Raw genomic sequence first — 26,877 nt, 5'->3', positions numbered from 1 at the left:
GGAATTTGTCCGCTCTAATTTGCATCAGGTCAGCAAACACCCCCTCCTCTGTAATCTGAATAGGGTCTACGAAGTTGATGCCGCCTTGCCTCATTTTTATAGACCCAGTGTCCATCCCCTGAGTAAACACAGATGCAAAAAATTCATTTAAGATCTCCCCCATCTCTTTTGGCTCCACACATAGATTATCATTTTGATCTTCAGAGGAATAATTTTGTCCCTTGCAATCATTTTGCTCTAAGCATTATCTGTAGAATCCCTTAGGATTCTCCTTCACCTTATCTAATAGGGCAACCTCATTCATTCTTTTAGCCCTCCTGATTTCTTTCTTAAATTTTCTCTTGCATTTCTTATATTCCATAAGCACCCCATTTGTTCCTACCTGCCTATACCTGCTACGTACCTCCTTTTTATCCCCTCAACCAGGGCCTCAATATCACTTGACAACCAACACCTGTTATCTTCACCTTTCATTCTGACAGGCACATATAAGCTTCGTACTCTCAAAATTTCACTTTCGAAAGCCTCCTACTTAACAAGTACATCTTTGCCAGAAAACAGCCTGCCCCAATCCACACTTGCCAGATCATTTCAGATATCATCAAAATTGGCCTTTCTCCAATTTAGAACCTTAACCCGCAGATCAGATCCAACTTTTTGCATATTTACTTTGAAACTAATGGCATTGTGATCACTAGATGCAAAGTGTTCCCCTACACAAACTTCTGTCCCATCTCATCCCCTAAGAGAAGATCAAGTATTGCACATTCACTAGTTGGGACTTCTACAAACTGATTAAGGAAACATTCCTGAACACATTTGACAAATTCTATCTCATCTTGTCTTCTTACAGTATGGGAGGCCCAGTCAATATGTGGAAAGTTAAAATCATCTGCTATAACAACCTTATGTTTCTTGCAACAGTCTGCGATCTCTCCACAAATTTGTTCCTTTAAATCCCTCAGACTGTTGGGTGGTCTGTAATATAGTCTCATTAACATGGTCATACCTTTCTTATTTCTCAGTTCCACCTATAACACTTCACTAGATGAATTCTCCAGTTTGTTCTGACTGAGCAATACCGTGACATTTTCCCTGACTAGTCTTTGAGATTTTCAGCCTCATTACTTCCTCTGATAGTGCTTACCTTCTAATACTATTTATTTTTACTTCTTTATTTGCACTTTGTTGTTCAATATTTCTGTGGGGATCTGGAGGTTTAGTAGACAACTGTGCACAGATAGTAGAAGTACTCTGTTCAGTCCATGCGACCCACACTGTTCATTACAGTTGTGTCAGTAAGGGTTTCCAATATTGCGAATGATTGGTACAACTTGAGGTGAACTCAGAGATATTTTTTAAAAACTGAGTGTTTAGAGCAAATATGTTCCCACTATATGCCCATTCACCCGAGAATGAAAAGGAAAAATAGATTTTAAAAAGTGCAAAGGCTGAAGTTTATGTCAAGTACCAACACTTTGGCACTGCAGAAAGACTAAAACTATACAGAAAATCACAGATGTAGTTAAAAAAGAAAAATATCACAGGTCCTCCCAAGATTGCGATATCCTGGCTTATGTGGAGCCCGTAAATATAAAGGAGACCAGCAGTTGTTTTTGCTGGCTGTCATGCAGTTGCAGTCATTCCCTGCTGCCTGGGAACTGAGTTTGTGACCATATTTCCAACTTATGAACTAAATGGGTTATGAACGGTTCACAGGAATGAAACCCGCTGCAACCTGGGAGGACATGCAAAGCAAAGAGAATAAATGAAAAAGATACTGAAATGTAAAATTAACAAAAACCCTTTATGTTTTATAAATACATGAAAAGCAAGAGCATTAAAAATGGAAGGCCTACTGTAGATCAATAAAGTAACTTTTGTGTCAAGTTAGAAGATATAGATAGATAGATAGATACTTTATTGATCCCAAAGGAAATTACAGTGTCACAGGAGCATTACAAGTGCACGGATATAAATATTAGAAGAGAAGAAGAAAGAATAAAAATTAAGTTACCACAAACAGTCTTAGTAGGAGGGGGTCATCACTTCCCCAGCTATAGGTTGACTCATTATAGAACCTAATGGTCAAGGGTAAGAATGATCTCATGGAGCGCTTTTTGGAGCAGTGTAGTTGTCTTAGTCTACAACTAAAAGTGCTCCTCCGTTCAGCCAAGGTGGCATGCAGAGGGTGAGAAACATTGTCCAGAATTGCCAGGATTTTCCGTAGGGTCCTTTGTTCTGCCCCAGCCTCCAATATGTCCAGTTTGACTGCTAGAACAGCCAGCCTTTCTAATCAGTTTATTGAGCCTGTTGACATTACCTGTGTTAATGCCATTGGCCCAGCACACCACCACATAGAAAACTGTACAGACAACAACAGACTGGTAGAACATGTGAAGGAGAGGCCTGCATACTTCAAAGGACCTCAGTCTTCTCAGAAAGTAGAGGCAAAATACAGGAATTCTTTGTGTTTATCTTTACAAACAAGGGGTTTAATATGGATATATAGTTAAGGAAGTAAAATTAAATAAAGAAAAAATGATAAATACAGAGAGAGAAGAAAGATTAAGGGGTTTAGCAATTCACAATTAGTTAAGTCCCCAAATCTGGATAAAATGTATCCCAAGTTGTCAAGAGAAGTAAAGGAGGAAATAGCAGAGGCTCTAACTACATCTTTTCAATCCTCCTCGGCTGGACTGGAAAGTGCTAATGTGTTACAATTAATAAAACATAGTAAGCCTAACTCTGTTTGCAGGGAAATTACGAGACTAAAACCTGAGTTGCAATATAAATCATCACTTGGAAACAAAATGATTAATTAATAACAGTCTCTTAAGGATATGTTATAGGAGAGCCATGTCAGACTGATTTGAATGAAGAGATACCAAGTACAAGGTTGATGGGTGAGGGTGCTTTATGTAGTCCATGTGGATTTTTGTAACAATTTGACAAGGTCCTGCATTGCTCACTGACCAGAAAAAGGTAGAAGCCCACAGGATCGAAAAGGAATAGCAACTTCTATTAAAAATTAGGTCAGTGGGAGAAAATAAAAGTTAATGATTATCAAGAGTCTGAATGATGGAAGGGCTGTCTTCTGCTTTATGAGATATACATCAATGTCTTGGATGTAAAACATACAACTGTATGATAATAAACTTGAATGCAGCGAGATAAGGTAATTAAGGATGTCTATACAGTACTTACCATTATACTCTTTCATACAGAATATGAGGAGGGATGCCACACTGTAGATGTACAAACTAGACATCTAACATTCTCAAGTGTTGAAGAGAGTCTGATCACCACACTGAAGGTGCATTTGTACTACATAAGTTACAAAGAACAATATGGGGAACAGAAGGATCTGTGCTCTTAGCTGAGAGATGAAACACTTAGAGACACAAATTTAGGAGGATTAAAGGGGAGGCAAGGAAATTTGTTTCCATCCCAAGATTAGGGAGAGTCTTTAAGTCATTGACTGAAGGAACGCTAGAGAGCGAATTTGCAGTACACTTAAAAAGAATTTCAATGAACACTTGATGTAATACAAGTTACAAATCTACAGAATTGGAGTTGGGAAGTGGGATTAATCTAAGCGACGTGAACTCAGCAGGCCAGACTGCAATTATGGAATTGAATCAAAAATCAAAGTTTCGGACCAAACCCCTTCATCAGGTCTGGAAAGGAAGGGGAAACAGGCCAGAATAAGGAGGTGGGGGAAGAGGAAGGATTACAAGCTAGAAGGTGATAGGTGAAGCTATGTATGGGGGAAGGCAGGGATAAAGAATCGAAGGATGATAGGTGGAAAAGGTAAAGGGCTGTAGTAGAATGAATCTAATAGGAGAGGGGAATTGACTATGGAAAAAATGGGAGGAGGGGCACCAGGAGGTGATAGGCAGGTGAGGACAAGAAAAGAGGGAAGTGAGAAAGGGAAAAATTACCAGAAATTAGAGAAATCGATGTTCATGTCATTAGGTTGGAGGCTACCCAGATGAAATATGAGGTGTTGTCCCAGACAGAACATGAGGTTTCTCCAACTTCCAGTAATTCCCCCCCTTCTCAATTCCCCACTCTGCCCCCTTACCTCTTCTCTGCTCCGTACCTGACTATCAGTTCCCCTAATACTCCCCTCCTTCCTTTTCTCCAATGGTCCATTCTCCTCTCCTGTCAGATACCTTCCTCTACAGCCCTTTTACCATTATCACCTATCACCTTCCAGCTTCTTACTTCATTCCCCTTCAATCTGAGTGATGCATTTTCAGGTGCTACAATTATAAGGGGTCATACGGACCCTACTGTGCTGTAAGTTATTAGCTTACAATTCAACCCAAATGTTCAGTGCATTGCAAAGTCAGAAGCCAAGGAAATGGAGAAGTCCAGCTCCAGCTTACAATTGGGACTTGTGCAGAGCTTAGAGTCTATCCTTTCCAACAGGGAACAGTGGCCACTTCCATCAACTCATTTAATGGAGCCAATCATGGAACATCTACTGATGAACATCTTGGGTTTGTTGCAGCAGACGTAGCATCCATCAATGTCTAACTACTGCAAGTGAGGCTTACATTGTGGTGGCTCCATTTCCCTCTGGCTCAGAAGGCTTGACTCCAGTGCATATTGAGGGAGTATGGCATTACCAGAAGTTTAAATAAGTCATTAAATTGTGGCCCCATTTTCATTCTCAAGTGCACATGAAAAATCCCATGACATGATTTTGAAATGAAAGGGAGTTATTCTCTGAAAAAAATCTACTTCAGCAGCAGCCAAACATCTCCCTGTGCACAAACGAAACTTAACATGATTAGGTATTCAAACTATGGCCAGAAGAAATAACCCAATCCTGAAATGTCAGTCGCAAATCATTGTCTGTAAACTAGTGCTGATGTGTGCAGGTGGGCCTCATGTTTGCATTTATCTATGTTCTGTGCAAAAAAAAGTAACAATCAAAGAATGAAGTGTCGAAGTCCACTATGTTGCCCATTTGCCCCTTCCATTTCTCCCTTTTTGGATCTGTGGACAGGCTTGCCAAGATCTTCTATTACTTTGCACTTCTTAGTTACTGACCTGCTATTGTTTGCCCCCCTCAAATGCATTATATTGAATGATCTTGCATTTTTCTACTTATCTGACCAATGCATGAACATTTTCCTGAAATTCAATACCATCTTCTTTCCAATCAAACACACTATCCCAATTTTTGTGCCCCCTGCAAAATTCTTTAATCATGGACTTCTAAATTGAAGTCATTAATATATTCCATGAAAAGCAATGGACACAGCATTGATTCCTGGTAACATGCTGACTAAAGTGATTATCTCTTGTTGCAAATGCTGCTGCAAGCTATTCAGTCCATGAAAGAAATGGAACAACAAATCACCTATTACAAATGGGTATGCACACAGCGGACATCTTTTCTGTAATAAGCCTTGCATGTTCAATACTTCAGTGGTAACCAGCTCCCAACAATTACTTGACTGAAGTGAAGAGTCCCCCATTATTGAGAAGATGGTGATTTTTTAAAGAAGTCTTACCCTGATTCACCACACTTGCGATTGCTGAATTTATGGAAACACCGTAATATTTAGATCCTGCTTTGAAACTTTATTCTGTTAAAGTACTGGATATGACTGCTAGGTCAAAAAGATAACAAATGTTTCTTCATGAAGTATATAATATTTAAATGGATCTCCAATTATCTTCTAGTTGATATCTTTGGAAATGACACAACATTCAATCTTTCTATTTTTCCCATCCAGTGACAAGGAGATGGAATGATCTTGCTTTCCCTTGACGTTTTTGTGATAATGATAAAGGAAAAACACACTGAGCTCCCTTTGTACTAAGTTAGATGCAACCTATGAAGCAATGTCATGTGTAGTGTTTGAGGGTGACCTATCAGCTAGATATGGTAAAGCAACTTAAGTGATAAACTTAACAAATCGATTATCTTTCAATACTTGCTTAGTTTCAGCTAAGAATGAGAGTATATCAAAACAAATTATTCAATACACTACAACGGAGATGTTAAATGTTGATAATTTTACACAATACTATTCCGTAGTGCATTTTGGCTGTGCATGACATTAGATCATAAATGTTTTTAGAACATTTATTTTCTAACTCACTCAGTGCTGCACCAATCCAAATTATGAATAACACCATCATTCACGAGAATTTGGGCTTTTTCCTCCTTCTCCACCAATGCAGAAAGGAAAATAGTGTGAGAATCTGCTTTCTTGGACTTTGCTACCTACAAGCCCAATCATTCAGAACATGTGCAGAATTAACAAGATTACCATTTTTCATTTTTTCCCCATTTCTATGAAAAGATAAATCAAAAACAGCCTTGACGAAAGCTTCCCCTAAAGATCTAGTGATCTCTGTGGTATGCATTACTCCTTTCCTGATGTTTACTACTGTCAGCTATTTAGGGGATTTCTGACTTCCAGTAACAAGTCTCAAGCCAGCAGTCAATCAAATCGAGGAATTCGCAGACAATAAATCGAGTCAGACAAAAAGAACAACTTTTAACTAACTTTTCAAACATATCATAGAGCATAAAATAAAGTATACAATGAAATTAAGTTGAAATATCAAGGAAACCTTTTTTTTGCTTTTTCTTAAGTGCCATTAAACAGAAATACAGATCTACAACTTAGGAATATTATCACAGTAAAATGACAATTCAGAAATTTTTTTAATGTAAAACTTTGGAATAGGAGTGTTGTCAAGTAATAAATTTTACACATTCTGTATAAAACTCACACGTTATGCAACAAAACTTAATTTTTTAATGTTTTTGTTACAATGAAGATAGATGATAAATAACCAAAACTGTGAATTTGTTGACTGTAGTGGAGAAAGTGTTTCAGTCAGATAAATAGGGAATCAATGACAGGCACATTTGTTTGTCCACTGCTAATTCTACAAGTGCATATTCACTATTTATAATGGCAACCACCATGAACTCACTTTTGTTCCTCATGGCAAATTACAAGCAGTAGTTTCCTACATTTCTTTAGTAATACTTCACAATATATACCATATGAGTTGCAGAACAAATTATATTCCCTGAAGTTTTGAATAAATTAATAAGGATATTAGGAAAGATTCTCCAAGAATGTACAATTATTTATTATACTGCTTCTGTGATGAGTAGTTACGCAAAAGGCATCCTGTAGTGAAAAATACATTGCAATGTGGAAGAAAAAACTCAAGACAATGAACAACTATGCATTGAACACAAGCAAACAGAACAGAAAATAAATTATTACTACTGTTACTGTTAGATAAAATTTAGTTGAGATAGCAAAAGCTCATTTTAAAGATCTAATGAAGAAGATACATTAAGAAAAGACAATTATTGAAACACATGCCGAGAATACTTGACAATTGTAACGGCTTGATGTTCAAGTGTATGTCACTGAAACATAAATCATGTCAAGTTATATGTCTGATTAACAGTAGAAGAGATGTACTAAATAAATAAATTATGTATGTAACAATTTTAACAATGGTCCACTAGTTCAAAACAGACAATGGAAAACAATGTGAATACCTCTTTCAAAATTAACTTAATTTTGCTCAACAATATGCAAAAACAGTTCAACTTAAATAATGATTTAGTCCCTACATTTTTGCATTGGTATTTCTTTTAGAGAACCTAAAATGCTCAGAAACAGTTATGTTTCTTAGATGCACCTAATTTGCGATGATGAATTGAATGCATGCTTCAGCGATCATAACTGCAGCTGAGACCTATTATATTTAATGATCTAGACATTTTTTTCTCTGAAAACACCCAGGCATATATTGTGATAAAATGGAGAAGGCACTTCTGTTATTAAGAGCGAAAGAGAGAAAACAAACTGCAAAAAAATGCCATTACTACATATATTTAACATAATGTGTGCTTCACGCTTCTTATTGTTTATGTTTACACTAAAAATAATCAGAATGGAATCAGATAACCTGAAAATTAATTCTTTCATATGTGACACTATTTAACTATTTTTGTGAAAGACAAGTTTTTGTTGTTAAAATGTATTTTCTAATCCCCTCAATACCGGTTTTCAAAACCTGAACTTGCAAAGGCTGTAAATGGATTAAAAAATCTTTTCACCTTGCAGTTATTGTTTTATGTGAGCGAACTATGGTAGTTTGCAATCTGTGAAAACACCTCGAAAGATTCCAATTTTTGTTTCACACAGGTGCTAGTTTCAGAGACTACTAGACAGGTATATGGAGGAATTTAAGGTGGGGGGTTATATGGGAGGCAGGGTTTGAGGGTTGGCACAACATTGTGGGCCGAAGGGCCTGTACTGTGCTGTACTATTCTATGTTCTATGTTCAGAGAAGTCTCAATTCATTGATTCAGTCTGTGTTGTAGAGCACCCACATTAGGGTGAGACGGAGCACCACAAAATAGAAACAGGCCCTTCAGCACATCTCATCTGTGGCAAACTATTACTCCGCCTAGTTCCATCTACCTGTACCTGGACCCTATATACCACCCTCATCCGTGAATCTATCCAAACTTCTCTTAAACATTGCAATTGAACCTGCATCTATCTCTTCTACTGGCAGCTCATTTCACACACACTCTACCCGCTGAGTAAAGATTTTCCACCTCAAGTTCTCCTTAAATATTTCACCTTTCACCCTAAATATGCGACCTCTAGTTCTAGTCTCACCCAACGTCAAGGGGAAAAGCTGGCATATAATGTATTTTACCTTATATATACCCCTCATAATTTTGTACACCCCTATAAGATCTCCACTCATGCTCCTACACTCCAGAGAACAATGTCCTAAACTATCCAACCTTTCCCTATAAATCAGACCTGAAGATCCAGCAACATCCTTATAAAATTCTCCGCATTCTTAAAAGCTTATTGTTATCTTTCCTGTAGGGAGGTGACCAGAACAAATTTGGCATCACCAATGTCTTATCTTATAACATGCCAACTCCTGTAGTTAATGCTTTGGTTTATGAAGGCCAATGTGCCAAAAGCCTCTTATTATAACCCGAACAACAGGAATTCTGCAGATGCTGGAAATTCAAGCAACATACATCAAAGTTGCTGGTGAACGCAGCAGGCCAAGCAGCATCTATAGGAAGAGGCGCAGTTGACGTTTCAGGCCGAGACCCTTCGTCAGTCCTGACGAAGGGTCTCGGCCTGAAACGTCGACTGCGCCTCTTCCTATAGATGCTGCTTGGCCTGCTGCGTTCACCAGCAACTTTGATGTATGTTGCTTTATTATAACCCGATCTACTTGTGATGCAAATTTCAAGGAATTATGGATCTGTATCCTCAGATCTGTTTGTTCAATCACACATCCCACTGCCCTACAAATCACTCTGCAAGTCCTATCCCTGGTTTATCTTGCAAAAGTACAACACCTCACACTTGACTGCACTATTAAGCCTACTTTTCCATCTGGTTCAGATTATGCTGCAAATTTTGATAGCCTTCCTCGCTGTGTCCACTGCACCCCCAAATTTGCGTTAATTGTGTGGATTTTACTCATTTCTCTCTATATCAGCTGAATGCTGCTAACATGGAGGGAATTTGCCATTCATGAACAAATTGTATAAGATTGCATTAATGTACTGTAAATAACTACCTTAATGGAAACTTGGGATGCTTGTGTCCAAATGAAGCCATTCAGCTGAACCACTGACCACCCAAACAGGTAGCAGTCTGGCTCTCAACAACAATTGCACTCTGAAATGTTCAAAAGAGGGAAGGCTACAGGAGTAGATAGTGAACCACTCTTTGTACCTCTTGTCTCCCATTTGAAATTTGCAAGCCAAGTGCAATAAAATGTTCTGATCTTGCTGCATACCTGACCCTCTGCAACAGGTAAATTTTTATCCTCAAGTGATTACAGCTCCATCCTCTGAGCTGACTGCTCAACTGTAAGGTCTTGGACCTTCAGGCCATAAGACAAAGGAGCAGAATTAAGATATACAGTCCATTGAGTCTGCTCCACCATTCCATCATGGCTGAGTTATTATCCCTCTCAACCCCATTCTTCTGCCTCTTCACCACAACCTTTGACACCCTTATTAACCAAGAACCTTTGTTGTAAGTATATCTAATGACTTGCCCTGCACTGTCCTTTGCTCCATCTGTGGTAATGAGTTCCACAGATTCACCACTCATTGGCTAAAGAAATTACTCCTCATCTCTGTCCTAAATGGATGTCTTTACATTCTGAGGCTGTGTCCTCTGGTCCTTGACTCCCCCACTATAGGGAATATCCTTTCTGCATCCACTCTATCTAGGCCTTTCAACATTTAATAGATTCATCCCCCTTCATTCTTCTAAACTCTAGTGAGTACAGGCCCAAGGACATCATATACATTTCATATGTTAACTCTATCATCCCCGAGAAAATTCTCCTGAACCTCCTCTGGACCCTCTCTAACGGTAGCATACCCTTTCTCAGATAAGGATCCCAAACTACTCACAGTATTCCGAATGCAATCTAACCAATGCTTTATAAAGCCTCAGGTTTATAAATCCTTTCTTTTATATTCTAGTCCTCTCAAAATGAATTCTAACATTGCATTTGCACTGACTCAACCCGCAAGTTAACCATTAGGGAATCCTGGACAAAGACTTCCAAGTTCCTTTGCACATCCAATTTCTGAATCTGCTCCTATTTAGAAAATAGTCTATGCCTTTATTTCTTCCACCAAAGTTCACTTCCCTGCACCATATTCCATCTGCCATTTCTGAAGACTCCCTGTTTCCTTAACACTATCCACCCCTCCACCTATCTTTATATCATCCACAAATTTGGCTTCCGGTCAAGATGGCGCCTGCGTACAACGTTCCTTCAGTCGACATATTCTGGATAGATCATGAAACCATATATTTCATTTTTTTAATGTCTTTTACATTTGTTTTTTTGTCTTCGATGTGATTCTGGAACTGTTGGACTCCGTGAATTGCTTTTGGAGATCACTTGGGTATTCCAGTGCTCCACAGTCTCCGAGAGGACGCCAGAAGATAAAGACAGCATGCGTGAACCTTGTGGTGGGCAGGCTGCGGGAAGGGGTGCAAGCCAATGTCTGATTCAATTTCACTCATTAAAGCAACAGGGGAGATTGAAACATCAAGGCAAATGTGGAAGGTGAGCACTGGCTGCCTGCCTTTTGATTACTCTGCTAGTGGACAGGAACAGCCTGCCATTGTGGCCGGAGAATGTTACCCAGGTTTTCTGCGTTTTGGATATGGACTTCGACTATACTCTTTTCTCAGTCTTTATATTGTGTTTTCCGCCTGAGATTTCTCATACTATATTGTATGGGGACGGGTGATTTTGGGGGTTGATGTGCCTGCTCGGCTTTTATTTGTTTTTTTTTGGGTGAGGAGGGGGGATTTGGGGGTTGATGATCACGCTGCTTTTCTTTTCTTTCACAGCTACCCAGAGAAGAAGAATTTCAGAGTACCATGATTTGATTATAAATCAACCTTTAAACTAAAGGCAACCATTCATTATCTAAATTATTGACATAGTGTATAACGTGAAGCGAAGCGGTGGTGTATTAAACCATTAGTCACTAGCAGCCAAAACAGAAAAGGTTCCATTTATTCCCACACTTTGCTTCCTGCCAGGCAGACAAATCTTCTACCCATGCTTGAATCTTTCCTGTAAAACCATGAGCTCCTATCTTGTTTCGCAGCCTTACGTGTGGCGCCTTCTGAAAATCCAAGTAAACACCATCCACTGACTCTCTTTTGTCTATTCTACGTGCTATCTCTTCAAAGAATTTCAACTGATTTGTCAAGTAATATTTCCCCTTGAAGAGACAATGCTGACTTCAGCCTATTTCAAAGTTGCTGGTGAACGCAGCAGGCCAGGCAGCATCTATAGGAAGAGGCGCAGTCGACGTTTCAGGCCGAGACCCTTCGTCACTGTTAGTCCTGACGAAGGGTCTCGGCCTGAAACATCGACTGCGCCTCTTCCTATAGATGCTGCCTGGCCTGCTGCGTTCACCAGCAACTTTGATGTGTGTTGCTTGAATTTCCAGCATCTGCAGAATTCCTGTTGTTTTTCAGCCTATTTCATCATGTGCCTCCAAGTATCCTGAAACCTTATATTTAATAATTAACCTCTTCACCTCTGTTCCTATGGTAATTCACAGAAAATAGCCACTTTCTTCACTGTCCCATCACACATGCCTTGCAAATACAGATGGTCATCTCATTATTTTAGTGTACAACTCAACACCCACCCCTCTCCCTAAACAGCTGTTTCATTTGGTATACGGGGAAAAAAAACCTCCCAATTACTTTGTGCTCATTCAACATCTGTAGACTTCCATTCTATAATGTTTCTGCAGCTATTAGTCTCTTTACCTCTACCTTCGAAGCCTCTAGTTCCATTGAAAGCACCATTTTCTTTGGCTACTTTTTGCTTCATATGCCCAAATGATACAGACTTGAGTTTGTTTGGCCTTGTACTACCTCCACGTTCTTAGATAAGGGTCCCAAACTGCTCACAATACTCCAAGTGCTATCTAACCAATGCCTTATAAAGCCTCAGCATGACATCCTTACTTTTATATCGCAGTCCTCTAAAGCTTTTGTTTGCTCAAACTGCTCATTATTTCAAGATCCTGCTGAATCCAAAGAATGCATTTGCCTTTTTTCACCCATGCAAAATGTTTGCTTAAATCTTTCTCTCCTTCACCCTCACTTCCAAGTATAAAGAGGTTAGAAACCTCTTTATCACTAGAACCAAGACCATCTTATCAACTACTTCTGTCCTTTTTCTACTTCTCCCCAGCCCACTTGTAGGAAGAATTGAGACACTCCACTACTCAGGCTACAAGCTATAACTGCTTCCTGGTTTTGCTCTTGCACCTCATGCCCTCTCAGAATTTGCCCTCTGATTTACCCACATTCTGCATTCTCAATGTGCTGTTATTGCTAGCACCATGTTATTGCATTTTCCTTCAAATTTATCTTCTTGATTCTTCTTAAAAATATTTTTAAAATCCCAATTTGTCTCCCCATTTCCAAACCCTCTTTTCTCTTCAAAGTCCTCAAATATGATAGATCCTCCAGACTTGACAGGAAGGTCAGAGACCTCGGCCTGTACCCCACCTTGTGCAGCTGGATCCTGACTCCCAATTGGATTACTGACAGCTGGTAAGTATGGGCTCCCTCACCTCTGCCCCTCTGACCCTCAACCCAGGTGCCCTGAGGGTTGTGTCCCCTCCTCTACTCCATTTACACCTATGACTGTGCTGTCACACAGAGCTCCAATCAAATGATCAAATAAGCAGATGATCGCGGTGATGAGACAGCCTACAGAGGAGAGGTTGACACCCTGACACAGTGGTGCCAAGGTAGCAACCTCTCCCTCAATGTCCAAAACACTAAAGAGCTGATCGTGGATTATAGATAGACAGACATACTTTATTGATCCTGAGGGAAATTGGGTTTCGTTACAGTTGCACCAAGCAAGAATAGAGTATAAATATAGCAATGTAAAACCGTAAATAATTAAGTAATAATATGTAAATTATGCCAGGAAATAAGTCCAGGACCAGCTTATTGGCTCAGGGTGTCTGACCCTCCAAGGGAGGAGTTGTAAAGTTTGATGGCCACAGGCAGGAATGATTTCCTATGGCGCTCAGTACTGCATCTCGGTGGAATGAGTTTCTGGCTGAATGTACTCCTGTGCCCAACCAGTACAGTATGTAGTGGATGGGAGACATTGTCCAAGATGGCATACAACTTGGACAGCATCCTCTTTTCAAACACCACCATCAGAGAGTCCAGTTCCATCCCTACAACATCACTGGCCTTACGAATGAGTTTGTTGATTCTGTTGGTGTCTGCTACCCTCAGCCTGCTGTCCCAGCACACAACAGCAAACATGATAGCACTGGCCACCACAGACTTGTAGAACATCCTCAGCATTGTCCAACAGATGTTAAAGGACCTCAGTCTCCTCAGGAAATAGGGACGGCTCTGACCCTTCTTGTAGACGGCCTCAGTGTTCTTTGACCAGTCCAGTTTATTGTCAATTCGTATCCCCAGGTATTTGTAATACCCCCTGGATGGAAACAGGGGTCACCGGTGCCTTAGCCCTCCTCAGATCCACCACCAGCTCCTTAGTCTTTTTCATGTTAAGCTGCAGATAATTTTGCTCACACCATGTGACAAAGTTTCCCACCGTAGACAGGCTTGCCCTGATCAACATCAGTGGGACTGCAGTTGAGAGGGTGAGTAGTTTCAAGTACCTCAGTATACATATCACCAAAGATCTCAGCTGGACTGTACACACCAGCTGTGTGCCAGAAAAAAAAAGCACAACAGCATCTCTTCCACCTCAGGCGAATGAAGAAGTTCAGCATGAGTCCCCAGATCCTCAACTCCTTCTACAGGGGCACCATTGAGAGCATCCTGACTGGCTGTATCACCACCTGGTACGGGAACTGCACCAATCTTAATCACTGGGCACTGCAGAGAGTGGTACGGACAGCCCAGCGCATCTCTGGATGTGAACTTCCCTCCATTAAGGACATTTACAGCAGCAGGTGCATAAAGGAGGCCTGGAAGATCATCTGGGACACCAGTCACTCCAACCATAAGCTGTTTCAGCTGCTTCCGTCTGGCAAACAGTACTGCAGTATTAAAGCCAGAACCAACAGGCTACGGGATAGCTTCTTTCTACAAGCCATCAGACTTAAAAATTCACATGTCTGTACATTGTGATGGAGTCATAATGCAAAGATTTTTACTCCCTTATGTTGTGGGATGGATGTAAGATTTAAATAAATTCAATTCAATTCCAGCAAACATGGATATCCATTTTAGAGTTCCTCCAATTTGATTTCTGTCAAGATACCTAGAACACCCTATTTGACTGGCATTGACCAGAACATATTGTTTGTTGGCAAATCCAGCCCCCCTCTTTCTTCTGAGCTGGTTTGAAACCTCTGACATTCTCCTCCAACACCTGTCTCACAAATGAGATAGATGGGACTGAAATTGTGTAGTTTTAGATAATGCTGTTCTTCGGCAACACCACCCATATACAAAGGATCAGACTCCAGGTGTGCAGTGAGCAACATCCAATTGTAGCTCAACATGTCAATCTGACCTCTCAATTGTTCCTGAACGATCTGGTGCTTGAACACTATTTTCTATCAAGTAAACATTCATATGCCCGAAGCCATTGATTTCAACTCCTAACAAACACTTTTCATACCTCATCACTGTTTTGTCCCTCTCTTTGCCAACTATCGGAACCCTAACGAAACATCTGACCCCAAAATGAGCTTCTAATCATGTAATCCCCCATGAATACAATACAGGATGCAAGACTGTGTTGAGAAGTGGCAGATGGAGTTCAACCCAGATAAGTGTGAGGCAGTTCATTTTGGTAGGTCAAATATTATGGCAGAATATAGCATTAATGGTAAGACTCTTGGCAATGTGGAAGATCAAGGAATACGGTGCATTGGCCTTCATCAACCGTGGGATTGAGTCTAAGAGTCGAGAGGTAACGTTACAGCTATATAGGACCCTGGTCAGACCCCACTTGGAGTACTGTGCTCAGTTCTGGTCGCCTCACTACAGGAAAGATGTGGAAACTACAGAAAGGGTGCAGAGGAAGTTTACAAGGATGTTGCCTGGATTGAGGAGCATGCCCTATGAGAATAGGTTGAGTGAACTTGGCCTTTTCTATTTGGAGCGGCAGAGGATGAGAGGTGTATAAGATGATGAGACGCATTGATCGTGTGGATAGTCACAGGCTTTTTGCCAGGGCTGAAGTGGCTAAAACGAGAAGGCAGAGTTTTAAGGTGCTTGGATCTAGGTACAGAGGGGATGCCAGGGGTAAGGTTTTTACACAGAGAGTGGTGAGTGCGTGGAATGGGCTGCCAGCGATGGTGGTGGAGGCAGATAAAATAGGGTCTTTTAAGAGACTTTTGGATAGGGACATGGAGCTTAGAAAAATAGATGGCTATGGGTAAACATAGGTAATTTCTAAACTAGGTACTGTTCAGCACAGCATTGTGGGCCGAAGGGCCTGTATTGTGCTGTAGGTTTTCTATGTTTCTAAATCATCACCCCCTGCTTCACTGTTGTCACATTCCAGCTTGGCTTCCATCATGATGTTCCATACAATTACGAACATCAAATATTATTTTCTGTGTCCTCAGTTATACCAATCAATCATGATTCATGGGCTCTCCAATCTAAACTGGCTATATGTTCAATAAGTTTTAAGATTTTTATTGTTTACAAACAGTTCTGTGGTGTTCCAACCTTATCACACTGCTCCCTACCATGTCTTGCACATGTATTTCTGGCTTTTTGATGACTCCTCATTTCACTGTCTCACCATTGACTTCAGTATCCACATCTCTGTTCTGGAATTCTTCTGCTTTTTTACACCACTTTCCATCCTTAAAACCTCACTCTTTGACAAAGATTTTACATTTGGCCCTCCTTATCCGCGAGTTCCACATGCGCGAATTCAACCAACCACGAATCAAGAAAACCCAGAAGTGCTCTTCCAGCACTTGCTGTTCGAGCATGTACAGACTTCTTTTTTCTTGTCATTATCCCCTAAACAATGCAGTATAACAACTATTTTACATAGCATTTACACTGTATTAGGTATTATATGTAATCTAGAGATGATTTAAAGTATACGGGAGGATGTACGTAGGTTATTATGGATCGGGATCGGAAAAAAAACGGAAGTTCTCTTACTAAGTAAGTCGGAACAGGTACATCCGGTATTATTTAGTGTCAGTTAGTCAAATGTTTGTCTTAGTATATAGTATATATTTTGCCTTTCTATGCATATAAAACACTTAAGAAACGTATGTTTCAGCACTGGGCTCGGGAACAGAAGTTCGCAAGTTTGATCCAGTGACAGAGTGCTCCTGAGCGTGCTCTCCATCCGTGCCGGGTTGATGTGAAGGATCAAAAACCCAAAACCCAATAATTAAACCACTGCATTGCTTAGTAATAATTGTAGCTTTAATCGGGCAGGGCCTTTCTCACTTTATCTTTTAAAATTGTTCTGATCGTTGACCAGCTGTAGCCTAATGCTTTCCCAATGACCGATGGCGTTTCACCTCTTTCTGATCGCTTTATTATTTCCACTTTATTTTCCAATTGCGATAGTAATTATTTTCGGGAACAGAAACAGTGCAGATTCAGAGCTCCGCCGCCGGTCCAGGTCCTAATGTCTACCTCACTGAGACAGGTTAAATAAGGTCCAGGGTTCCGCTGGGTCCTAAGGTCTGCCGGATTGAGACAGGCTGGATAAGGGACTTGAGCATCCACACTTTTTGGTATCCGCGAGGGGTCCCGGAATCAATTCCTCGCAGATAAGGAGGGCCGACTGTATTTTGCGCTTTCCTGCAGGTGCTTATCCACAACGCCTTTGAACATTGCATAACTTCCTCTGGGAGTGCATTCCATATCTTAATCAACAGCTGCGTAAAAACAAAATCACTTTGTGTCACTTCTAGTTCTTTTGTTAATCACCTTTATTCTATGGCCCCTAGATTTTGGATGCTCAGACAATAGGGACAAGTTTTTCTTTTCTTACTCTACCTGTACTCATCAATACTTTAAAATCTCCATCAGATATCCTCACAACATTCTCTAGTTCCTTTGCCTTTCCACATAACTCCGGTCCCTCATCCCTGAAATCATTCTGGCAAATGTCTTCTGATTGCTCTACAAAACCTTCTCAGTTTTCCTAAAGCATGGCACCAAGAATTGAGTCCATACTTCTGTTGTGACCAAACCAATATTTTGTAAACCAGGCAAGTCTCATATTTGTATTTTTGCGAACCCAATCATTGGATTAATTATGGTAAAATGAAAGCTAACTATATTTACGATGAGTGTTATTTTTAACCCATTTTTGTTACTGGGTCTTTATATTCGGATTCAGATTTACTTAGCACGTACATGGAAACATACAGTGAAATGTGTCATTTGCATTAACAACCAGCACACTGAAGAATCATATGTCAAAGTTACCCAGTTCTCACCATTAAATGGGTAAGCTCTGCCAAGATACCTCATTATCAATCTCAGGGCGTCAAACTCTTTGATTACATTGTGAAGCCCCTCAGAACAGTTTGCTATTATAAAAGTACTTCTATAAATACAGGTTTCTATAATTGAGAGGTACAATTTAAATACAAGTTGTTGTTGTACAGCTCCCAGCTATATCAGTAATCAGCAGGTTGAATCAGTAGGATGAATTTGGATGGCTAAATCTCCAGAGCCAGAATACTATGAGAAACAATGAAGGAGATTGCTGTGACTCTGGTGGAGATTTTTGTATTTTCGTTAACCACAGGCGAGATACCAGAATATTGGAGGAGAGCTAATGTCGTTTGTTTGTTTAAGAAGGGCGTAAGCCAGGTAACAATGGACTGCTGAGACCTCTATCAGTGGTAAGGAAATTAATAGATAAAATTGTGAGGGAAAGGTTTAATGCATACATAGAAAGACAGGGACTCATTGGGGGATTGTCAGTATGGCTTTGCTGGGAGCATATACAGTAGGAGTTGGAAATTTATGTTGCAACTTTACAAAAATATTGGCTAAACCACATCTGAGTATTGTTTGCAGCTCTTGCTGCCATATTACAGGAATAATGTCACTGTGCTGGAGAGAATGTAGAGGAAATTCGCAAGAATCCTGCTTGGATTGGAGGATGTCAATTATGGAGAGAGACTGAATAGCTAGACTGGCTTTCCCTGGAGCAAGGTGGGCTGTGTGGTGGCCTGATAGAAGTATAAAAGATTACGAGAGGCATAGATAGAGTAGATGGTCAAAACCCTTTTTCTCTTGGTAAGGGTATCAAAAAAAGGCATACAATGCCGTGCAAAAGTCTCAGACACAAATATAAAGCTAGGATGCCTAAAACTGACCTTGCCTGGTGTCTCAGGGCTGGGTGCGTCTGCACCTGTACCACCTCGCCCTTGGCACTCCTCCTCAACCACCTGTCCTCTCGCGGTGCTCCACCCTCACCATTCCCAACATCCTTTGCTCCCACTAGATTTACAAACTCCAGGTTGACAAATACTATACTATGCAAAAGTCTTAGGCACCATAGCTATATTATTGAGTCTAAAACTTTTGTGCAGTACTGTTTTGGCTTACGGTGAAAGGAACTTGAGAAGCACTGATAGCACTCAACCTACAGGAAATTCTAACAAGATCATTATCACAGAGCAAGTGAAGCAGTTCTTAAAGAGACATTCAGCTGCAAGTAATTGGATCAGAGGGCCTCTGTGCCACCCTGCTGTTTGGATTGCCGAGAGTTAACCAACTTCTAAATCACTTCCTTCTTTCAACCTCTCATGGGTGCCATTCTTGCCAATTTTATTTGGATTGAACAACGGTGCAAGAAAGTGAAGCAGCCACAGCCTTGATGAACAGCAAATTGCACATGGACTTATAAGAAAGCAGTCAGTGACAGCTGCTCCTGAGAGATATTGAGGTCAGGAATAAAATAGGCAATCCCTCTCTTCCCCTTCTTACAATGTATCCTCCTTATCAAGAGTGAACAAATCTCATTTCTCATTCAAAACAATGCAATCTTGGTGTTACAATTGGTTTTATAGAAACAGAAGCGGGGATATCAGAAAAGCATCCCAAATTCTACCAATACTTCCAATATCAGAGCAATTCACCAGATTCTTGTTTTACTGGTGAGTGAAACTTCAATACTTCAGATACCTTGCTTAGAAGAATGTAAGGTGTCAGGCCAAAAGAATTCTTGAGTAGCAACATCCTACGGTTATTTCCAGCTGGCTCACCAGCTCCTTCTTCTGGAAGAAATCATAAAAGGCTTCTGCTTTCAGAACAAACCTGTGTGAAAATCTGATCCAAAAGTTAACACTGAAGACAGATGCACTTTTAAAATTGGTTACCAAGGCAGTAAATGATCTACTCAAATAAGACCACCTTCCACCTCTATCAAATGAGGATGATCAGCAATATTGGAAATTTTCCATTCATCTTTGATTTTTAATTCAAAAATAATATTCTATATTTACTTTTCTACATCTCCATGCTTTCCAATTTCAGTTAGAACCACAGGAAAGACGTAGTTGTAAATTTCATCACAACTGCAGAATCAATGCAATTCTTTACTGAGCAGTAGGAGACATATTTCACAATGATACAGATGTTATCTGCTAATCTACACACACCTTAGAAAGACTAATGCTGCATTTTTGCATCAAATTTCTTCAAATAGAATGAACAATTATTTGCATAACTGTTCCATAGATAAGCAGGCAAATCTAAATGACTTCTTTGAGCGCAAACACTCAAAATGTAAACCAAACTATAACACACTATACCGAGATTATGATATCTTGTTCCTAGGTATATACATATTGAAGAAATCTTTATCGAATATTATGAGGTCTTTAATCACTGGCTGACTTATGAAGAAGCACTTTGTAAATAGGGCCCAGGTTTTACTTGCAAATGCCAGCAGTTTTCACTGGCATTTACCTATTTGAATGGTATCATGTCCTAAAATTACCATTCGTTACCCAATAAGAATAATATGAGCTGCCTTAAAGACTATCATCTGGTGGCACTCACAATGATTAAATACTGAGAAGTTGGTCATGACGAGACTGAACTCCTGCCTCAGCAAGGACCTACACACATTGTAATTTGCCTATCGCCACAATAGGTCAACAGCAGATGAAATCTCAATGGCTCTTCACATAGCCTTGGACCACCTGGACACACACCTATGTCAGGATGCTGTTCATTGACTATAGCTCAGCATTTAACACCATCATTCCCACAATCCTGACTGAGAAGTTACAGAACCTGGACTTCTGTACCTTCCTCTGCAATTGGATCCTCGACATCCTAACTGAAAGACCACAATCTGTGCGGATTGGTGATAACATCTCTTCCTCGCTGACAATCAACACTGGTGCACCTCAGGGGTGTGTGCTTAGCCTACTGCTCTACTCTCTATATACCCATGACTGTGTGGCTAGGCATTGCTCAAATGCTATCTATAAATTTGCTGACGATACAACCATTGTTGGTGGAATCTCAGATGGAGACAAGAGGGCGTACAGGAGAGAGATATACCAACTAGCGGAGCGGTGTCACAGCAAAAACCTTGCACTCAACATCAGTAAGACGAAAGAGCTGATTATGGACTTCAGGAAGGGTAAGACAAAGGAACACATACCAATCCTCATAGAGAGATCAGAAGTGGAGAGAGTGAGCAGTTTCAAGTTCCTGGGTGTCAAGATCTCTGAGGATCTAACCTGGTCCCAACATATCAATGAGTTATAAAGAAGGAAAGACATGCCTTCATTAGGGTTTGAAGGGATTTGGTTATACTTCATTAGGAGTTTGAAAAGATTTGGTATGTCAACAAGCACACGCAAAAACTTCTATAGATGTACCGTGGACAGCATTCTGACAGGCTGCATCACTGTCTGGTATGGGGGGGAGGGAACGGCTACTGCATAGGACCAAAAGAAGCTGCAGGGGGTTGTAAATTTAATTGGCTCCATCTTGGATACGAGCCTACAAAGTATACAGGATATCTTCAAGGAGCAGTGTCTCAGAATGGCAGCATCCATTATTAATGACCTCCAGCACCCAGGGCATGCCCTTTTCTCACTGTTACCATCAGGTAGGAGGTACAGAAGCCTGAAGGCACACACCTAGCAATTCAGGAACAGCTTCTTCCCCTCTGCCATCCGATTCCTAAATGGACATTGAACCCATGAACACTACCTCACTTTTTTAATATATTATTTCTGATTTTTGCATGACTTTTAATCTATTCAATATATGTATACTGTAATTGATTTTATTTATTCTTCTTCTTCTATATTATGTATCGCATTGAACTGCTACTGCTAAGTTAACACATTTCACAACATATACCGGTGATAATAAACCTGATTCTGATTCTAATTGGAACTGTAAGTTTCAGTAATTACTGTGTCTGGACTCCTCACTGCACTTAGCAGCAGAATTCCATCTTGCTGAGCTTCTTCAAGTTGGTACTCAACTATCAGACTGTGAGCCAGTTCAGGATCTGAAACTCTGTTGACATCAATGGGAATTGCAAGGAAGATGTGCAAGGTAATGACTGTATTTTCCTAAAAGCACTCTTGGTTGATATTATTACATTAAAAATATTTAAGATTTTTCATGCATTTTAATAGTGCAACAGGCTTCTGAATGTCCGAAAGTATTTTTAAAAACTCTCACACCTTTGACAGTTGTCAAAGATTTGCCAGTATGCAAAGCCTCATTCACATCTGTCAGAGAAATTCTGGAGCTTCAGTTTTTCCAACTGCTTTATCCAAGGGTTTCCTTTCATTGACTTTTGGCTTCCATGAGTCATCAAGACCAGGTTGGTTGGGGTGTACAATGATAAAAGGTGCCCAGAATATGCTAGCAGAATCCTGGCTTTGACGTCTTCATGCATTACAGTTACATCCTTTAATGGCCTGCAGAGACTCTAAGTTACAAATAAGGTAAGAAGGTGCTTAACACAAACTACCAAAAAAAACCCTAAACAAATACAAATAACCTGTCCCACCAAATCTACTCCTGAATGATTTTGCAAAACATGGCACTATAATTATTTAAAGCATTCCCGCCCCCCCCCCGCCTTAAACTCTCACAATGTTAAGTTTGCACAAGATTAAATAAAGTTAGAAAGGAAAAACCGTGAATCGGAGCATTCAATGACCCATTGACTGCCAATTCTGCAATGCATCCTTCAACTGACAAGATCATATCCTTGACCACGTCATCTGCTTCCACCTACCTGATTTTCCCACCGACAATTAAAACAAGAGCTTTGTACAGAGCACCAAATAGTCATCAGTTAATTTCACAGATGACGTTGGGCCAACAGACAAATAATTATGTCGTGTCACCCTTCGCACATCTCAATCAATATACTAATGTAAGTCTTTGTCTGAAATATTTTAGTTCTTGTTTTCCTAAATACTAATCCCCCTTGCAGTGTGATGTGGTTCACGCAAGCACAGGATCCTCAATAATCAGTGCATCAGCAGGAAGCCAGTGAACACAGAAGGGGAGAAAATCCTCTCTACACTGATTATTGAGGACCAGGACTTTTAACTATTGTTAGCATGAGCACATTAATCAACCCCTTGTTAAGCAGAGGAACTGCATCACTGTTAAATTTAAAACGCTAGAACTTTTGCTTGAAGTTCACTAAATGAGCCTTGTTATTTGCTGATTACTGCCACTCTTCAGCTAATTGAATTAGTGTATTCAGGAGCTCCACTACGCTGACAGAAAAAAATTATTTGTGCACTCAAGACATGATTGGTTTTAGCTTTTTCATTTGATTAACAGTATGCTATTACCGTGTTTTTAAGAGGCAAAGAAGAGGCTGGAATTACTGCCATTAAATAGTGTCAGTATGAGGTACATTTAATCTGTGAGATGCAAAAATAACAAAATGTCTAACTGTGGATGTGGGCTATCCAAATTATGTTTGTCCTGCTTGCCTCAGAGAACAGCAAAGGTTTCATGGAAAATTCATCATAATATGGGAATAACTGCTGCATTCTGTAATTTAGCTTTTAAAACTGCATTGCTGACTTTACCTGGATTTAAAATAAACAGACTCTAAACCACAACATCGCTTGAAACAAAATACTAATTGCTTGTACTATACTGTACATATATAAGTGCAGAATTCTGCTTTTCAATCATTTTATTAGTGAGAATGGCTTACAATGTGGAACAGCAAAACTGATGCTTTTGAAATATGAAACTTAAAAGAGAAATTGATCATGGTATGATTATCACCCTAGTTAAAGTCAGTGGGCTGATCTTAGTTACATTGGTTTCTGACAGGAAAGAATAGCAGGAAGATAGAAAACTTCACTGAGGTTCCCATTCTCAACATTGAACATTTCTGTAAAATCTGATGAAGGCAAATGTAACCCCCTACAGAGATGAATATTTTTGTATGGCTTGCAAATGAAAAAGGACGATGGGTTAGGTAGAATCGTGGAAATGTATTTGAATCAATGCCTCAGGGATAAAGTTGTAGAATCACATGCGAGATAAAAAGTAAAGAAAGCTATGTATCTAGAAGTATGTTTATTGCGAGTCTGGAAGGTACCTTTGGTTTAGTGCAAAACAAACTAACCGAGAAGCAAAAACCAAGAATGCCATCACATAAATCAGTCCACCAAACCTTCTTTTCTGTTCTTCTTACCTCTCCCCAATTCTTTGCAAAATCTTCTTTTTAACTTTTCCCTAGTTCTACTAAATATTAACACCTGAAACAGTTTATCATTCCGCAGATGCAGAGTGATTTGCTAAGTTATTCTCTTGAGACCATGGATTTGCGCCTTGGAAAGTTTCCAGGGCGCAGGCCTGGGCAAGGTTGTATGGAAGACCAGCAGTTGCCCATGCTGCAAGTCTCCCCTCTCCACGCCACCGATGTTGTCCAAGGGAAGGGCATTAGGACCCATAAAGCTTGGCACCGGTGTCGTTGCAGAGCAATGTGTGATTAAGTTCCTCGCTCAAGGACACACACACTGCCTCAGCCAAGGCTCGAACTAGCGACCTTCAAATCACTAGACGAATGCCTTAACCACCTGGCCACGTACCAACACATTTGCTAAGTATTTCCAACATTTTCCATATTTGTTTCAGACTTACAGTATCTTCAGTATCTTGTTGACCCACCAGTGATCATGTCAGATCCCCAGTAATAGTTCCAGAAAGTTTATTGGGAAAGCAACATTTTAAGGATAGTTTACATAAAAGACATAAGCATGTGTCCTGGGTGTACTTTGATAATTTGCTCTACTTTGGCAGCAAGGGATTGCTTAGTTTGTCTTGTGTGTGGAAAAGCACTGGCTTTACTGATCACTAGCTGAATTAAATCGCATCAAAATAACAACTGGGCTTCAAAAGGGAATGCAATGTTTTGTGCAACAGCAAGTAAAAAAAATTAAATAGAGGTATGTGATTGTGTTTAAATAATTTGCTTAAGCCTGCAGTTAAAGAATACATTGAACATGCTCTTGGGGTCTTAACTGATTGCTAAATATATTCTAAGGGATACGTTACTACATTTTGGTAGATGCATTTCATTTATTTAGTTATTATGAGCACTAGTATGTCAACGGTAGTACAATTATAAGACCAGACATGGGATTTAAAAAATTCAAAGATCTTTGGTGATAGACCCAGTGACATATCCATTCATGGTATTGTAAATTTTCCTGAAAATATTGGGTAAAATTTATACAGAAAGTCATGGGTTACCCATTCCAGGATCTTGGAATTCCCTATTCTACAGCATTATTAAAGTACCTCACCAACAAGTCAGCAGTAGCAAGCTTAAGAAGGCTTCTTGTTCCCACTTCTTGCAGGCAGGAAGGATGGGACAATAAATGCAAGTCTTAATAGCACAATGCATACCAAAGACTTGAACACTGTTAGTTTCTTGGCCATTGATTTGGAGGCAAGGTTTGGAATCTAGGGGAAATTGAAGGGAATGTGGGAGAAGGTAATAGGATGAGGGTCAGCGGTCAGCATGGACCCTGTGGGCCGTAGGGTTTCTTTCTGTGCTTTATTATTCTAAAAATACTTTTAAAAAACCAGGTAATGATAGAGATCTAGAAGATTATAAGGCTAGCAGGAAGGAGCTTAAGAATGAAATTAGGAGAGCCAGAAGGGGCCATGAAAAGGCCTTGGCAAGCAGGATTAAAGGAAACCCCAAGGCATTCTACAAGTATGTGAAGAGCAAGAGGATAAGACATGAGAGAATAGGACCAATTAAGTGTGACAGTGGAAAAGATGATGAGAAGTATTGATCATGTGGATAGTCAGAGGCTTTTTCCCAGGGCTGAAATGGCTATCACAAGAGGGTACAGTTTTAAGGTGCTTGGAAGCAGGTACAGAGGAGATATTGGGGTAATTTTTTTTTAAACACAGAAAGTGGTGAGGGCGTGGAATGGGTTGCCAGCCATGGTGGTGGAGGCGGATACGATAGGGTCTTTTCAGAGACTCCTGGATAGGTACATGGAGCTTAGAAAAATAGAGTGCTATGGGTAACCCTAGGTAATTTCTAAAGTAAGTACTTGTTCCGCACAGCATTGTGGGCTGAAGGGTCTGTATTGTGCTGTAGTTTTTCTATGCTTCTAAAAATGAAATTTACAAAAATCTATTGGCACCACTAACTGCTTGGCATTTAGGTTTTCATTTGAACAAATGCAATGTAAACAAGAAACTTTATCAAGTGTTTTCCAACCCCAAAAATCATGAGACCATCCAGACCCCAGTGTACAACCTTAATTTCCTGGTCTAAGTTCAGCAGTTGTGCTTGTACAGAAAACATTTTTTTTAATAAAACAGACTGCTCTGAATAGTGCAAACAGGGCAGTACAGCTAATCTTAGTAGCAAGGATGAGCATACTGGAACTGTTCCAGTTATCAAAGCAATTGGGGTCACAGAAAATGTCTTCATTATACTGAGTCAATTTGCATCAATGCAAACTACTATCTGATCACCACTAGGATAATTGGTATCATATGTCAAAATGAACTGCTGTTTAAGAGTTACCTGGAACGCTTTTATATAGAACTTATTCATTTTCAGTTCTCTAGTGTTTTTTCATTCCCCTCCCATCCCATCATTACCCAAGTCTTTTGTCTTCATTTGTTTTCATTAACCCTGCTCAATAATGATACTTTCATGCCAAAATCTGCAAACTTCCTTAAGTAGTAGTACAGGAACTGCTGTGCTTAAAAGGCATAATTGGAAGAGACAAGTTCTGCACAGATAGCAAATGGA

General features: G+C 40.0%; 1 protein-coding gene across 9 annotated transcripts in view; it reads right to left on the bottom strand.

Annotated features, from left to right (window-relative positions):
* znf423 (zinc finger protein 423) overlaps nucleotides 1-26,877 on the bottom strand; it is a 401,236-nt gene that overhangs the window by 19,595 nt on the left and 354,764 nt on the right. The window lies entirely within an intron of this gene.

The sequence above is a fragment of the Mobula hypostoma genome, chromosome 14, assembly GCF_963921235.1.
Source record: "Mobula hypostoma chromosome 14, sMobHyp1.1, whole genome shotgun sequence".
Taxonomy (NCBI): Eukaryota; Metazoa; Chordata; class Chondrichthyes; order Myliobatiformes; family Myliobatidae; genus Mobula; species Mobula hypostoma.
The sequence above is the reverse complement of the archived record's forward strand: the minus strand, read 5'-3'. Positions and strand labels throughout refer to the sequence as shown.